General features: G+C 41.2%; 1 protein-coding gene and 1 long non-coding RNA gene across 3 annotated transcripts in view; one reads left to right on the top strand and one right to left on the bottom strand.

The window, feature by feature from the left end:
* ABLIM3 (actin binding LIM protein family member 3) overlaps positions 1-17,627 on the top strand; it is a 176,385-nt gene that overhangs the window by 2,779 nt on the left and 155,979 nt on the right. The window contains exon 2 of one of the 2 annotated variants that reach the window (XR_007476462.1): positions 683-751. The exons of the other annotated variant lie outside the window; for it this stretch is intronic. The gene's annotated coding sequence lies outside the window, so the exon portion shown is untranslated. The remainder of the gene's footprint in view (positions 1-682; positions 752-17,627) is intronic. 2 annotated transcript variants of the gene reach the window in all.
* LOC125964012 (uncharacterized) overlaps positions 1-17,627 on the bottom strand; it is a 197,104-nt gene that overhangs the window by 106,560 nt on the left and 72,917 nt on the right. The gene's annotated exons all lie outside the window — the stretch shown is intronic.

The following is a 17,627-nucleotide window of genomic DNA, read 5'->3' as shown; positions in this document are numbered from 1 at the left end:
TTTCAAACTAGGTCTTTTAGAAAGTATCCAGTCTAGAATATATCTAGATAGTTTTGAAAGGCCCATCTACATCTAAAAAGATACTGTTTTTTTTGTTTGTTTGTTTTGTTCAGAATCATTTTTAAAAAGAAATATAACTTGGAGCTCAGTAATTCAAAGCTCAAAGATCACTTACTGGGCTTCCCTGGTGGCGCAGTGGTTGAGAGTCCGCCTGCCAATGCAGGGGACACAGGTTCGTGCTCTGGTCCGGGAAGATCCCACGTGCCGCGGAGCGGCTGGGCCCGTGAGCCATGGCCGCTGAGCCTGCACGTCCGGATCCTGTGCTCCGCAACGGGAGAGGCCACAGCAGTGAGAGGCCCGCGTACCGCAAAAAAAAAAAAAAAAAAAAAAAAAAAAAGATCACTTACTGAGTGTTTATTTTGAACCAGGCACAACATGACTGCTTCATGTATATTATCTCATTTAATCCTCACAATAGTCCTGTGAGGCAGCCCTGTTATTGTTCCCTTTTTACAGATGGAGAAACTGAGGCACAGAGAGATTAAGTGCTTGCCAGAGTCACACTGCTAGTCTCTTGTAGAGCAGAGTACAAGAAGAGCTGCCTGTTTAAACCAAGGTAGAGGGAAGGGTTTCGAGTGGGGAAGGGTCAGTAACCCTGTCACTTTTCCTTCTGCCCCCACAGCTCAGAGGACCCTGTTTGAAAACTTCTGATAAGAAAACCAGAAGATAAACTGAATGGCTTAATGTCAAGGTAGGATAAAATGTTACAAAGATAAATATTTTAATACACAGTTAACTTTAAAGAAAGAAAGGGAAATCCATGGGAGCCAGAAACAAGTGCGGAATTCAGAGTCCTACAAGTTCATGGGAGTAGATGCCATGGGGACCCTGAGGGTCCTCAGCCTGAACACTGGTCCTCAGAGCTGGGCTGGTCTTCTAATGTCTACCACCACCCCACCTCCCTTATTAGACATGACCATGGGCCTATGTAAAGTAGGAGATCTGGACATTTGCTCCCTGTGTGAAGCTTGAAGCCTGAAAGTGTTGTTTTTCCATCAAAAAAGGAATTAGAAAACTTACTTCCACCTTCCAAGGAAACCCCGAAGAAGCCATGCATCTGTGAGGAAAAAATCAAACCTCCAGACTTGCTACTTGAGAAGGTGTAGGATCTGAATTTACCCTGCACTCTACAGGAATCCCAATCAGGGGAGTAAGTGATTAAAACTGGCCCTTGGATGTTGATTCTCTAGGAAGACAACCAAAACAATTGCAAAAACTACTCTATAAGGATACTTTCACAGTGCAAGGCTCATTAGAAGCCCCCCCACCCTTTTTTCTTTTAAATGTTGAAGACTCATTCAGGGTAGTTCACAGTTAAAGAGATACAAATCCAAAAGGAAATTAACTACCTGGAGGGAGGACCAGCAGTTGTAACCAGCCAGTGAATTAGCATAGCAAGAATGGGAAATAAAAGAACAGGAAATGAAAGAGACCTAAAATAAGCGTGTTAAAGTAACTTAAAAGATTTTTAAAATTAGGAACCATCATGAAAGAATAGAGCATTATGGACAGACAAATTTGATCAATAGCCAAATACAGCAACCAAAAATTTTTTTGATAAAATTTGATTTGATAAAATGCAAATTTGATTTAAAAAAAGACACATTTGATAAGCAACCAAATAACAACTCCTAGAAACAAACAAAAGTGCACTGCAATTAAAGATCCACTGGATAGGTTAAACACAAGATTCAGCACAGCAGAGGAAGAAAAATCCAGGAACCTGAACACAGATCTGCAGCAATCACCCAGAATGTAGCTGTAGAAACTACAAAAGGATGAACCAAGCGAGACAGAATAGAATGAGAGGCCCAGCATAATCTAATAGAACTCCCAGAAGGAAAGGCTGAAAGGGAGTCAGTACTCACAGGGAAAATGACTGAGAATATTCCAGAATGAAGACATGAATCTTCATACTGAAAAAGTACATTAAGTTCTCAAGAGGGTAAATAACAGTATAAGATTTTTTTTAAACATGATTTCTGTTTCTCTAAAGGTTTTATCTGTTCTTGTTTTTCCTCCCAGTCCTTCTTTCTGGGTTTAATTTCTATTTCATCTAAGTGTTCGATTTTATAGAATGAAAGAATTAAATGAAAATATAAGAATACAAGTTAATGAAATAAAGAATATAGAAAGAAGGAAATAACAATGACGAATGACAAAATTAATGAAATTCTATGTTTTAAGAACTCATTTTCGGGGCTTCCCTGGTGGCGCAGTGGTTAAGAATCCACCTGCCAGTGCAGGGGACACGGGTTCAAGCCCTGGTCCAGGAAGATCCCACATGCAGCGGAGCAAGTAAGCCTGTGCGCCACAACTACTGAGCCTGCGCTCTAGAGGCCGCTCGCAACAACTAGAGAAAGCCTGCGCGCAGCAACGAAGACCCAACGTAGCCAAAAAAAAAAAAAAAAAAAAAAAACTTCTTTTCAAGCTGCTGCTGCTATAAGTTAGTTGCTATTGCTGGGCTCTGCTTACTTCCATGACAGACAGGCTATTCCCCCATGTGTAGATCAGAAGTCAGCTTCTGGGGCAGTTTTACTCTCAGTATACTGCCCATGTGGTCAGAAAAGCCTTCCAGGGGCGGTACACCCAGCACAGGGAGGGAAGCTGGGGGAAGAGGATGGAGACTTCAGCAAATGCTGGACCATCTTCAGAAACCTGACCCCAAATGAACATACACTAAGAGTGACACCCAGTGGCCCGATCACAGGGACAGCACAGCACACAGGGCTGGTTCCCAGGACTTCCACACTCTGGCTGCTGCTGGTAGCAGGTTGTTTGTGGGGTTTTCCTCCAATTGTTGTGTTTCGGGGTATCTGTAATCTAGAGAGTGATTTCTAGAGTGTGCAATGAGCCAGTTTCCCTCTCTTCTCCCTCTCCCACCCCTCCCTGTGTCCTGTCCACTTTCCCCTTCCCTACCGAATGTGCAGTCCCTGGTGCATGGGGTCCCACGGGCGACCAGGTAGAGGCCAACAGGCAACTCTGTGCAAGTAAGGAGTAGGTCTCTTGCCAGCACTGCGATACAGGGGATGATATTCTGCAGGATGATTGTATCCTGTACAACTAAGCCAGCTAAAATGTGATGATCAGTTTAATTTAGTAGTACTGGGTTACTGAAGTTCAGGGTGGGGTATAAGATACTGGAGTACCAGGGTAGACAATCCATTCTATCACAAAAAGGCCTCAGTGAGGCCTGGTTAGGTCTGCCTCACTTCTGCAAACAGGACTGCAGTTATCTTTCTGAGCTCTTTAGTAACTGCTAACTTGGAGATTATTCTGCCGAGATGCTGGATGAGATGCCAAACCCCATAAGAATATTATAAAATCAGACACCTCTCCCACCATCTAATTAAAATCATGTCTCAAAGCTCACCACCAATAACCACAATAATAATAAGAACTAATATATATTGATGATACACACACACTGTGCCAGGCGCCATTCTAAGTGCTTTACATGTATTAGCTCATTTAAACTTATGACAGTCCCAATAGGCAAGTACTAATATTTTATACACATTTTACAGATGAGAAAACTGAGATAGAAAGATAAATTGTCCAAAGTTACCGAGCTGGTAAGCTAACGGAGACACATGATGTTCTCACATGGCCCCAAAATGCCTTTCAGGCAGCCTGGCCCTGGAACTATGTAAACCATTAAGCTGCGCTGTATGCGAATGACCTCCCAATGGCCAGTCCCAAAGGCCTTTCCTCCGTCTACTCGCTTTACCTCTTTAAGGCCTGCGACAGTGTTAACCATCCCTTCACCTCCCTGGTGGCTGGTTCCTTCCTCTCAGCCTGCTCCTGTCTCTTTTGCTATGTTCTCTTCCTCTGTTCTGTAAATAGAGGCATCCTCCCAGTTCTACCCCACCAAGCCTATTTTCCAGCCTCTTTATTCTTTCTCCCTTTCACCAGGACCTTGGTTGCAGCACCCATTGGATTTAATGTCAGGACGCTGGAATTCCAGACCCAAGGCCTTAGGGTCATCCCTCTCACTCCTGGGTTCCTCACTTCCCCCTGCAGTAAAGTGAGGGGGTGGTTTAGATCAGTGATTCTCACCTTGGCTGCACACTAGCCCCACCTGGTGGTGGGATCGGAAGAACACGAGAGAGTTAGGTTTGGGGGCAGCTAGAAAATTTCTGGAATGAACGTGCTTTCCTAAGTTAGGAGATATAAGTTGTTTTGAAATTACCTTTACATTTATTAACATGTTATGGGTCTCCTTAAATGCTTAATGAGATGTCCAAACCAAATTCAGCCTCTTCTAAAACATTCAGGATGGGAATGCTCCAGACTTACAAAGTTGAGTGCAATCTCCTGGCGCCTTCCTTAAAGTTCTTCTGCCTTGGGCTCAAATTCCCATAAAACGTACTGCACACAACCCACACAAGAGCCAGGGTTTACTCCAACATTGATGCTTGCCCTACGTTCTTTCTCATCCTATGGCCAGTAAGCTTTTTCTTGTAAAAAGCAGACTGAAAACTATGAAATTCTAAAATTCTAATAATTTCTAGCCCTCTAAGCACACTTACAAACATGATTTATGTGTACTGACATTTTCCTCCTTCTAGGCTTGATCTCTAAGAGACAAATACCTGTTTCTTTTTGTTCTGGCTATTGTGGGTCCAGATTTGGTCCTTGGGTATGTATGATGACTGTGCTGCTTGCACACGTTAATGTGCAAAACATTTGTCTGAAATCACGTTAAATGCAAGTTCTGTAGGTCTGAGGTGAAGCTCCCAGGTGATCCTGAGGTTTCTGGTCTATGGACGACACTTTGAGTAGTGAGAGTCTGTAGTGTTCACTGGAAGAGATGTTAAGTGTGGAGAACAAAAGATCTCCAAGACTGTAGTGGAAAAATCTCTCCCTTATTCCTTTCAAACTTGAGCCATCTTGACCCTTTACCCTTTGCACAAGGTCGCTTCCTGCGTAAATCTACACGAAGCCACTGTTTTCTGGAAGATGTTAAACATGCATCAAATCAGGCAGCATCCCCTTGCTTTGCTTGGTTTTGCTCTGTCACCATAACTTTCCTATCATGAGTTGTCCTCCGTGGAGAGGGTAGGTGAGCCATTTCCCAACACAGCAGTACTGGTGCTGTGCCCCAGTATCCTTACTTACCTTCTGCAAAACCCTGCAGCCTGAGCCTGCTGTAAGCAGATAATTCCCATCTCCTACCCAAAGCTATGGAGTAGAGTATCTGGTACTTCTATACTCTGAACTGCTTCTTTGCTACTGCTCAAAGCCAGTTCCTTATTTTTAAGAAGCCGCCAGTCTCATTTAGTGGGTGATCAATAATCCTTTGCCAGCTTTGATTGGTTATCTAATAAAGAAGGGTCTCCCTGGAAACAAAGAAGCCAAATTCTTCATATGGCATTTCAGAGGAATAGTTAACATTTACTTTAGATTTACTTACAGACTATTTGAGATGTTTCAAAAGCCAACCAGCCATGTCCTCTTCAGGAATTTACTTCTTGCAATTTTTAGAGCCAGATTAATTCTTTAATGTCAAGTCCTACAGGTTGGCTGAGCTGGGAAGTGGCTGTCTCTTTGCCTGCCTGCTCCATGCTTGCCCAAAATTCTGCTTCTGACTGTAATTAGCCATAGTCCAAAGGTCCCTTCTCCTCAAGGTCAGGTCATTTTATCAAAAATCAGCCAGTTGACCAACATGTGACAGGTGACAGATTCTCAATTCAGTGAAGCTCAGTAAAGAGAAAGAGAGAGAGAAGCTCCAGCCTCTGATCAGAGGAGACACGGTGAAGGAAAAGATAACTGAGCTGTACCTTGGAGGATGCAGGCAAGCCTGACTGAAGATGTGAGGGAGAGCATAAAAGTTGTGGGAAAGAAATGTCTGAAGACTTGGCAGTCAAATGTGCAATGTAGGTTTGACTGATAATATAGAGTCCATATCAACTGTGACCAAAATAATGGTATGGAATGGAGTATAATGAGTCATGACAGGGGGGTGAGAATGGCAGCCAGATTGCGCAACTTTTTATATGTCAGCCTGAAAATATTTAAATTAACCTTGTAGGCAATGGAGAGTGATGGAAGATTTGTAATTAAGGAAATGTCCCAGTTAAAGTTGAGGTATTTACAAAGTTAATGTATTTACAAATTTTTGTATTACAAAAATACAAAGATATATTTGGTTGTGGTGTCTAGATCATCTGCAGATGAGGTATGAGTTTGAGCATGAGTCATATTCTCCCACAAATTTGATCTGTCTTGGTAAAAGTACCATGTAAATGAGAAAAAATGTCTATTCTATAGTTACAGGATTTAGTGTTTCATAAATATTAATTATGTCAAAATGAGCAAGTGTTTTTCAGGTCATCTTTATTTTTACTGATTTTCTGTGTTCTTTCAATTGTGTGTTATTTTGTTGTCCTTTTAATTGCTGAGAGAGGGTGTTAAGATCCCCAATTGTGATTATAGAATTTCTGTTTCTCCCCTTGATTCTCTCAATTGCTTCTTTGTATATTTTAAAGATCTGTTATCAGCACACACATTACTGATTGTATGTCTTTTCATGTACCATTTCAGCCACTTCAGCCTTCTTATGCTTACACCTTACATGATATCTTTTTCGATCCAATTGCTTTTAACCTATCTTTGTATTTAAAATATGTATCTGGTGAATAGCATACAATTGGGTCTCACTTTTTAAAAATCAATTCTGACGTTCCCTGTAGTGTTGTTTTACAGGCTTCTAGCTCCCATGGTTTGTGATGAGAAGTCAGAGGTCTTTGGAATGGACTTTTTTAAGGAAAAATTATTCATGACACTTGTTAAAGACTTTATTCAAGAAGTAACTACTGCAGTGAGGTTTTGCAGCAGAGAAGAGAGATCAGGCTCAACTCCAAATACGACAAGGACAAGTGGAGACTTACAGCCAAGGAACAGGATGGGGTCAGTAAATGGAAAATTACTAAGAGGAAAGAATCAGGGATAGGGGGATTCTTGCGGAAGCCATGCCAGGGTGATAAGATATTGAGGATTGGGGATGAGGAATTTGATTAGATACGGAGCGTGATCAGACACTGAGTGAGGGATTTTGCTAAACTGACTCAGCAGGATTCTTGCTAAAACTGGACTAAATGGACCAAGGAAAAATCCCGCGGTTGGATCCTAGTCAGAAAGAAGATTCAGAGGCGCTTGATTCAAGTTTGGTCCAAGGAGAGAGTCTGTCACATCCCACTATGTGTAGTGGGTCTTTTTCTCTAACTCTTTCAACATTTTCTCTTTACCTTTGGTTTTCAACATTTTGACTATTATGTGATTAGATACAATTTTCTCTAATTTCTCTTGCTGAGCTTCTTGGATTTGTGTCTTTGAGAAAGCGTCTGCCCCATTCTCTCTCTAGGAGCTTTATAGTTATCTTCTAGGAGCTTTATAGTTTCACATTCTACATCTAGGTCTGTGATCCATTTTGAGTTAATTACTGTGAAGAATGGAAGGTCTGTGTCTAGAACAGATACAGGTCTAGATATTCCAGCACCATTTGATGAAGAGACTAGTTTTGCTCCATTGTACTGCCTTTGCTCCTTTGTCAAAGATCAGTTAACTATATTTATGGGGGTCTATTTCATGGGCTTTCTATTCTGTTCCATTGATATATTTGTCTTTTGCCGATACCACACTGTCTTGATTACTGTAGCTTTATAGTAAGTCTTGAAGTCAGGTAGTGTCAGTCCTCCTACTTTGTTATTCTCCTTCAATACTGTGTTGGCTATTCTGGGTCGCCAGATACATGAAGGACCCAAAGTCCTTCTCAAAGCACAACGCAGCCTTTGATATCCTGGCTGCAGCAGGAGGCCCAGGGAGGATGGGAGGGGCAGCCCAGCCCTCAGGACCCGTAGTCCTTGCACTGTCAGGCCTCTGACTGGGGAGTAGAGCTCCTCCCTGCCTCTCTGCAGATTGCTTCATACCTATCAGGCTGTGGCACATTCCACCCATTCTAGGATTGAGATACACAGTTTGGTTCCTGTGGGTGCAGCCAAGGCATGGGAGGAGGGCAGAGAGCATCCCAGGATTCAAAGCTGCTATTCCTGCTCCCTCCCTGACTGGCTTGGCCCACACTGACTCATCTTCCACTGGGAAAGGGGTCCCCACCAAGCCTCTGTCTGCAAACACCTCCCCTGGCTATCCGGGTGAAGCTGGAGCTGGAAGCATAGCATCTCACCTCACCCCCAGCAGCATCAATGAGCCAACCCCCAGCACTGGCTTCCAGTCTTTGTCAGAAGGAATCCAGGAATTCACCTGATGTAGCCCAGCATCTCACAGGTGAGAGGATGGAGGACCAAGTATGTTAAGGCTATGCATGAAATCTAGTTGCATGAAACAAACCTCACTTGCTTTTTGGATAGTCGGCCGAGCAGGGGGATGCAGTTGACACAGTGAGCTGAGCTTTAGAAAAGCCTCCCATGAGAGCTTGCAAATGAGATGGAAAAAAATAGGGGTTGAATCCAAATAAGATTAGACAGATTGATGACTGATTTAAAGACTACTAATAAATTACTTAATGCTTCCTTGGATGCTATCTTCAGATCAGGCTCTTAGTCGCAGCTCTCATTCCATTCCAGGCCAAATTTTAATAGTCTTGGATGAAGGCACAAATTCATTCCTTTAAATAATATTGAATGGGTGCCTACTCTGTACTGGGCACTCATGGCACTGTTGAGTGAAAACAGAGCCCCTGCCCTCACAGAACCCAAAATCCACTGAGAACTTAGAGGTCAATCAGAGTATAACACAAATGGCTGTACAGTAAGAGCTGTGACAGGGAGGAAGGTCAGTACTGTCAGAGCACATCAAAGGAGACTTTCATCTAGGTGGGGAAAGCAAGGAAGACTTCCCTACAGAAGTGACTTTTAAGCTAATTTCTGAAAGATACCTAAGAGTTACAGAGACAAGAGGGAAAAGAATTCCAGAGAGAGAGACCAGCCTGTCCCTCTTGGTAAAAGTGTGGCCCTGTGCCAGGAGGGAATATGACTAGTGTGAAGGAATGAAGGGCCAGTGAGCCAACGGTGCAGGGAGCCACAAGGAGCTGCATTCGTCTGCTGGAATATAAGCTCCATGAGGGCAGAGAATTTGTATTATTTTGCTCACAGCTGTGTCCCCAGTGCCTAGAGCTGTGAGAGAGTGGCATGGACATATATACACTACCAAATGTAAAATAGATAGCTAGTGGGGAGCAGCCACATAGCAAAGGGAAATCAGCTCGGTGCTTTGTGACCACCTAGAGGGGTGGGATAGGGAGGGTGGGAGGGAGACGCAAGAGGGAGGAGATATGGGGATATATGTATATGTATAGCTGATTCACTTTGTTACAAAACAGGAAGTAACATACCATTGTAAAGCAATTATACTCCAATACAGATGTTAAAAAAAAGAAAAAAGCTACAATGAGGTATCACATCACGTGGGTCAGAATGTCCATCAATCAAAAAAATCTACAAACAGTAAATGCTGGAGAGGGTGTGGAGAAAAGGGAACCATCTTGCACTGTTGGTGGGAATGTAAATTGATACAGCCACTATGGAGAACAGTAAGGAGGTTCCTTAAAAAACTGAAAATAGAACTACCATATGACCCAGCAATCCCACTACTGGGCATATACCCTGAGAAAACCATAATTCAAAAAGAGTCATGTACCAAAATGTTCATTGCAGCACTATTTACGATAGCCAAGACATGGAAGCAACCTAAGTGTCCATCGACAGATGAATGGATAAAGAAGATGTGGCACATATATACAATGGAATATTATTCAGCCATAAAAAGAAACAAAATTGAGTTATTTTTAATGAAGTGGATGGACCTAGAGTCTTTCATACAGAGTGAAGTACCTCAGAAAGAGAAAAACAAATACCATATGCTAACACATATATATGGAATCAAAAAAAAAAATGGTTCTGATGAACCTAGGGCCAGGACAGGAATAAAGACGCAGATGTAGAGAATGGACTTGAGGACGTGGGGAGCGGGAAGGGTAAGCTGGTACGAAGTGAGAGAGTAGCGTTGACATATACACACTACCAAATGTAAAATAGAAAGCTAGTGGGAAGAAGCTGCATAGCACAGGGAGATCAGCTCAGTGCTTTGTGACCACCTAGAAGGGTGAGATAGGGAGGGTGGGAGGGAGATGCAAGACGGGGTGGGGGGGGGGATATGGGGATATATGTATGCATATAGCTGATTCACTTTTTTATACAGCAGAAATTAACACAACATTGTAAAGCAATTATACTCCAATAAAGATGTTAAAAAAAAAAAAGCCATTGGTGAGGGAGGACAGAGAGTGCAGAGGAAAAAACAGAATTCACCATTGTCTCAGAAAGTTTGAAGGAAATGTCACAGTAAATAACAAGCAAATAAAATACATGTAAAAATGTTAACTCAAAATACACTCAAAAATACGACACAAGTACAGCTGGGGAAATGGCTAAAAAACAACACATAAAAGGAACACATCAGAGTTTTCGGTACTCTCAAGTTCCAAGCATGAATTATCCGTAAATGAAGCTACCAAACATTAATGCAATTTAGACCAAACAAGGAGACTTACTGTGTAAGATAACAAAATGGCAAATTCTGCTGTACTCTGAGCCCTCTGATGGGACCATGCATTCAGCTCTAGGCGACAGATATTAAAATAGACATTTATCAACTGGAACTTCCTGAGAAAATGGCCACTAATAGTAAAGCAAGTCAGTACATCAAGGAATACCTCCGTTAACAGAGGACCTTTAACAAACATGAGAAAAAACTCAGAGGGAATAGTCACATTTCAGTGCTTAAAGTCTCTCATGAGAGTGAGAGATTGTACTTCTCTGGTCTCTGGGAGTTTAATCCAGGGTGGGTGTTACAGGAGCACAGATTTCCACTTAGTGACAGAAAGTTTTCTAAATCAATCTGTCCCAAAATAGAAGCCTGGAGTCTTCCTGGAGGGAGAGTAAGCAGATGCATGCTGTGAGAAGGTTGGTCTAGGTCATGAAACACAGGGCCTGTGTTTCTGGCTGCTTGGATTCTGAACTTGATTCTCACAGCTACATGGAAGCCTCAGGAGCATATTAAGGAGGGCAGCAGCCTGTTCCAGTTTATATCCTGGGAGGACCACTTCAGTGTTAAGGAGGCTCTGGGCGTTGGCCTCATGGGAGTGGTCAGGAGTGTCCAGAGCACGCACCAGCTCACACCCAGGTGCTGATACTCTGACTGGGATTGCATTTACCTATAGATCAATCTGGGGAGAAATGACATCTTGACAACACTGACTTCCGATCCATGTATGCAGTACGTCTCTCCATTTTTGTAGGTCTAGTTCAATTTCTCTCATCAATGTTTTGTAAATGTGAGCATATATATCTTGCATGTATTTTGTTAGACTTACCTCTATGTATTTCATGTCTTTGGTACTGTTGTAACATATCATTTGTAGAGTCTTTAGGATTTCCTACACAGATAATCATGTCATCTGCAAGTGAAGACAATTTTTATTCCTTCCCTTCTAATCTTAATACCCTTTATTTCTTGTTCTTGTCTTCTATACAATTTTGAATAGTTGTGAGAGTGGATATCCTTGCCTTGTTCCTGATCTTAGGGATAATCATTCAGTCTTTCATACACTAAATATGATGTTAGCTATACATTTTCTTTTTTTTTTCCTTTTAATTAATTAATTAATTTATTTATTTTTGGCTGCGTTGGGTCTTTGTTACTGAGTGCAGGCTTTCTCTAGTTGTGGCGAGCGGGGGCTACTCTTCATTGTGGTGCTTGGGCTTCTCGTTGCGGCGGCTTCTCTTGTTGAGGAGCACGGGTTCTAGACGCATAGGCTTCAGTAGTTGCGGTACATGGGCTCAGTAGTCGTGGCTCGCAGGCTCTAGAGCGCAGGCTCAGTAGTTGTGGCGCACGGGCTTAGTTGCTCCATGGCATGTGGGATCTTTCCGAACCAGGGATCAAACCCGTGTACCCTGTATTGGCAGGTGGATTCTTAACCACTGAGCCACCAAGGAAGTCCCAGCTATACATTTTCATAGTTGATCTTTATTAGGTTAAAGAAACTCCCTATTATCTCTAGTTTCTTGAGAGATTTTATTATGAATGGATGTTGAATTTTGCTAAAATGCTTTTTCTGAATCTATTGAAATAATCATTTTTCTTTTTTTATCTGTTGATACGGTGATTACATTGATTAATTTTCTTTCCTTTTTGATTTATTTTTAAATATCAAGCTAACCTTGCATTACAAGGATAAAACCACTTGTTCATTATGTGTTATCCTTTTTATATATTGCTGGATTTAATTTGCTAATATTTTGCCAAGGGCTTTTGCATCTATGTCTGGGCTGTAGATTTCTTTTCATGTAATGTCTTTGTCTGGTTTTGGTATTAGGTTGATACTGGATTCATAAAATAAATTGGAAAATATTCCATCCTCTTCCACTTTTGGAAAACATCTCTAGAATTGGTATTATTCTTTCCTTAAGTGTTTGGTAAAATTGACCACTGAACTCATATGGGCTAGGAGTTTTCTTTGTTGGAAAGTTTTTAGCTACAAATTTAATTTTTTAATAGGTATAGCATTGTTTGGACTATCTATTTCTTCTTGAGTGAGCTTTGGGAGTTTGGGTCTTTCAGGCAATTCTTCCATTTCATGTATATTCTCAAATTTATTAGTATAAAGTTATTCATAATATTCCCACATTAACCTTTTAATTTCCATAGGATCTCTAAAGTCTTCTCTTTAATTTCTGATATTGGTAATTTGTACTTTCTCTCTCTCTCTTTTTAAATTGAACATACTGGATATTTATAAATATAAATTATAGTTTCATTGATTTTTCTCTACTGTTTTTCTGGTTTCTATTTTGTTGATTTCTGCTCTTTATTTCCATCTTCTGATTCTTTTGTATTTAACTTGCTTTCCTTTTTATAATTTCTTAAGGTGGCAGCTAAGTCTCATTGTAATGAGACTTTTCTTCTTTATGAGTAATTAACGTCCTACATGTTCCTATAGCATTTCTTTAGCTATATCACACATATTTTTATAGGTTGTGTTTTCATATGTCTAACTCACAAAGTATTAGGATCTCCTTTATGATTCCTTCTTTGATACATGGGTAATTTAGAAGTGTATCTTTTTATTTCTAATTATTTAGAGATTTCTGGCTGTATCTCTCTCTTATTCATTTCTAGTTGAATGCTATTATGGTCAGAGAACATGCTTTGTATTATTTTGGTCCTTATAAATTTGCAGAGATTTATTTTGTGGCCTAGAATATGACTTGTCTTGGTGAATATTCCATGTGTACTTGAAAAGAATGTTTACTTTGCTATTGTTAAGTGTTCTATACATGTTAATTAAGTCAAGTTGGTTGAAAGTGCCCTCGGTGTCCTTCAGGTCTTCTTCAGGAGTCATATAATCATAACTATGTATGTACCTAATTATAGAATTTGAGAATGCAAAAAGTAAAATGATGTAACTTGAAAAAGAAAAAGAATTATATCTGGGGATATAATTATATCTGGAGACATCAACATCAACACTAATTGATATAACAAGTAGATGAAGAGAAGTTACAAGAAAAAAGAATAAAAGAAGTCGAAATTCAACCCGTATTTCTCCATCATCAGTATCACATCATTATCATTAAACATTTATTGTCTCCCTGGGATATGTTTCACCATCAGGGGTTGCAAACTCCTGTGTCTACAAGGGCCAAGCAAATGAGTAAGTTAGTGGAGTTGGCTGGGTGACACAAGCTTTATAGGGGTCAGGGAAACAACAGGAAGAGGTACAGCCCTGATGCACGGGAGCGGACATGCCCAGTCTAAAGAGGAAAGCCCTGCTTGACCGTTAGAAAATAAGAAACATGGTTAGAAAATAAGAAACACGATGTGAAATATGACCAGACCCGATTTGGCATGGAAACCAGAAATCTACATCTTAAGTGAAATATCCCCATTTTTTAATGTTGGAAAGATAAATCAAAATGATATTTGAAACACTGTGTGGGCCAGTACTTTAGTGCAAACAAACTTTCCTGCAGGCCAAGTCCAGCCCAAGGGCCTCTGCTTTGCAACCTCAGGTGTAAATACTAATTCTTCCCCTTGGAGAGTTCACAGTTTAGTTGGAGTAGTGAGTTATGCACTTGGGTTATACATTTCAAGGGAAAACATGGTGGGATCCATTGAGAGATAAGAACAAAGTGGAATATATTGAAACTTTTACTCATTCAACATGCATTTATCACCTGCCATATTCCAGGCATTGTTCTAGGTAGTGGAGATTCATCAGTGAAAAGAACAAATGAAATCCTTTGCCCTCAAGGATCTTATAGTCCAGTGAGAGGATAAAGATAGTGAAAAATCACAAATAAATAAGTAATGTAGTGAGTTATAAGAGGATATGTACTATTTTTTTTTGCGGTACGCGGGCCTCTCACTGCTGTGGCCTCTCCCGTTGCGGAGCACAGGCTCCGGACGCGCAGGCCCAGCGGCCATGGCTCACGGGCATGTGGGATGCTCCCGGACCGGGGCACGGACCCATGTCCCCTGCATTGGCAGGCAGACCCTCAACCACTGCGCCACCAGGGAAGCCCCTATTTTTTTTTAAGTAAAAAAAAAAAATAAAGACTGGAACTGCCAGGGTAGAGGGGCTGCAATTTTTATGAATATTAGGACAGAGAGAGATGTGGTCACTGAGAAGGTGACAACTGAGAAGAGATTTAAGGACATGAGGAAGGGATGCATGAATATCCGGGAGAACAGCATGCCAGCAAAGGGAAGATCCGGTGCAAAGACCCTGAGGCAGGAGTGTGCCTAGCATGCTAGAGGAAGCCCAGAGTGGAAAGTGTTGCTTGAACAGAGTGAGCCAAGGTGAGGAAGTGATCAAGTTATATAGAAAGCAGAGAGCACCTTAAAAAGGAGTAATTGAAGAGTGTTAAGTAAAAAGGCTATTTACACAGTTGGTCACAGCGTTAAGATAAATCAGCAAGGTCAGGGCCTGGAGAGGTAGCAGTAGCTGGGTATCTTTAGCTCTCCTGGGCCAGAAGGGGGCAGCAGAGAGCAGGATTTCTGGACCTGGGAGGGCTGGCTGTAGGAGAGGGCTGCTGGCAGATGTGGTCTTTGGTAAAGCAACACAGTCATGGCCACAACCAGGATTAGCAAGAAAAGAAACAGAGGACTAAATACCCCAACGTCTCTCAGTTCCCGTTTCCCCATCCTGTACCAGTGCCTGCCATTGACTGATCAACTCCAAGTCAAAAGCAGTGGAGCATGTTTGAAGATTCCTGTGGCCAGTCTCCTGGCAAAGAGAGGAGAGTGGAAAAGGCTGGAGAATGAATCTACAGGGACAAAAGGAGAATGTACAGGACAGAGAGTAGTGGGAAATGAAGTCAGAGAGATACGACTCTGGTTTTAATGTCAGCTTTTACTCTAAGTGAAAGGTGGAGCCACTGCAGGATTTTTATCATAAGATTGATATGATTTGACCTTTAATTTATAAAGAATCACTCTGGCTGCTCTATAGAAATTGACTGTGGCTGAGAGAAAGACAGGGGTACAGACTATTGGCCCTGACTTGGACCATAGTGGTAAGTAGTGGAGGTGGTGAGAAGTGTTCTGATTGTGCATATATCCAAGTAGATCCAAAAGATTTCTATATGGATTAAGTGTAGGATGTAAGAGAAAGAGAAGCATCAAAAGTGACTAATGTTTTTATACAAGCAGCTCATGCACCTCAATAACAAAAAAACAAACAACCCAATCCAAAAATGGGCAGAAGACCTAAATAGATATTTCTCCAAAGAAGATATACAGATTGACAGCAAACACATGAAAGAATGCTCAACATCACTAATCATTAGAGAAATGCAAATCAAAACTACAATGAGGTATCACCTCACACCAGTCAGAATGGCCATCAATCAAAAAATCTACAAACAGTAAATGCTGTATAGGGTGTGGAGAAAAGGGAGCCCTCTTGCACTGTTGGTGGGAATGTAAATTGATACAGCCACTGTGGAGAACAGTAAAGAGGTTCCTTAAAAAACTAAAAATAGAACTACCATACGACCCAGCAACCCCACTACTGGGCATATAGCCTGAGAAAACCTTAATTCAAAAAGAGTCATGTACCACAATGTTCATTGCAGCTCTGTTTACAATAGCCAGGACATGGAAGCAACCCAAGTGTCCATCAACAGATGAATGGATAAAGATGTGGCACATATATACAATGGAATATTACTCAGCCATAAAAAGAAATGAAATTGAGTTATTTGTAGTGAGGTAGATGGACCTAGAGTCTGTCATACTGAGTGAAGTAAGTCAGAAAGAGGAAAACAAATACCGTATGCTAACACATATATATGTAATCTAAAAAAAAAAAAAATGTTCTGAAGAACATAGGGGCAGGACAGGAATAAAGGCGCAGACATAGAGAATGGACTTGAGGACACGGGGAGGGGGAAGGGTAAGCTGGGATGAAGTGAGAGAGTGGCATGGACATATATACACTACCAAATGTAAAATAGATAGCTAGTGGGAAGCAACCACATAGCACAGGGAGATCAGCTCAGTGCTTTGTGACCACCTAGAGGGATGGGATAGAGAGGGTGGGAGGGAGATGCAAGAGGGGGGAAATATGGGGATATATGTATACGTATAGCTGATTCACTTTTTTATACAGCAGAAACTAACACACCATTGTAAAGCAATTATACTCCAATAAAGATGTTAAAAAAAAAAGTGACTAATGTTTTGGTCTGAGCACCTAGAAAAATGGAGTTGTCTTTAACTGAGATAGGAGAACCTGCAGGTGAAGCTAATTTAACGGAGGGGTGGGTAGGTGGGTGGGCGATGGACATATTAAGTTTGAGTCTATTAGATGTCCAAATAAAGATGCTAAGTAGACAGTAGAATAGACTAGTTTGGAGTTCATAAGAAAGATCTGAACTAAATGTAAATTTGGGAATCATCAACAGAGGAATATATTGAAAATATGAGGTGGAAGAAACACTTCCAAATGGGAAAAAAAGACGGCTTCATGGGAGGGGCGTGGCATGTAATGTGTGTCTTGAAGAATAGAATTTTTTTTTTCTTCCTCTCCCTCCTCTTTTGAAGGATAGAATTTTGACAGCAGAAATAAATGAGAAAAGCATTCCAAGTGGAGGGAAAGCCACTAGTAATAATGCCAGGATAGGAAACTGGAGGCATGTTTGGGGAAGGCCAGTAGAGTTGGGAGGGGCTGTAGCCTTGCTGTTCAAGGAAGTCAGGGCAGAAATGGAACTAGAGCGTGGTTCCTCGCTTCTAGTTCATTCATGCATTTGTCATATACTCACCAAACAATTATTTACCACCTACTTGGCCTAGGAGCTATGCTCTGTTCTGAATGTTATAATAAAAACACTTAATGAGCAGTAATTATGTACTCCATGCAAAAAACAAAACTTCACCATCAACAAAATGAAAAGGCAACTTGTGGAATGGGAGAAATTATTTGCAAGTCATATATCTGATAAGGGGATGATATCCAAAATATATAAAGAACTCATACAACTCAA

Source organism: Orcinus orca, chromosome 3 (assembly GCF_937001465.1).
Source record: "Orcinus orca chromosome 3, mOrcOrc1.1, whole genome shotgun sequence".
NCBI classification, from domain to species: domain Eukaryota; kingdom Metazoa; phylum Chordata; class Mammalia; order Artiodactyla; family Delphinidae; genus Orcinus; species Orcinus orca.
This window is presented reverse-complemented; position numbering and strand designations above follow the sequence as displayed.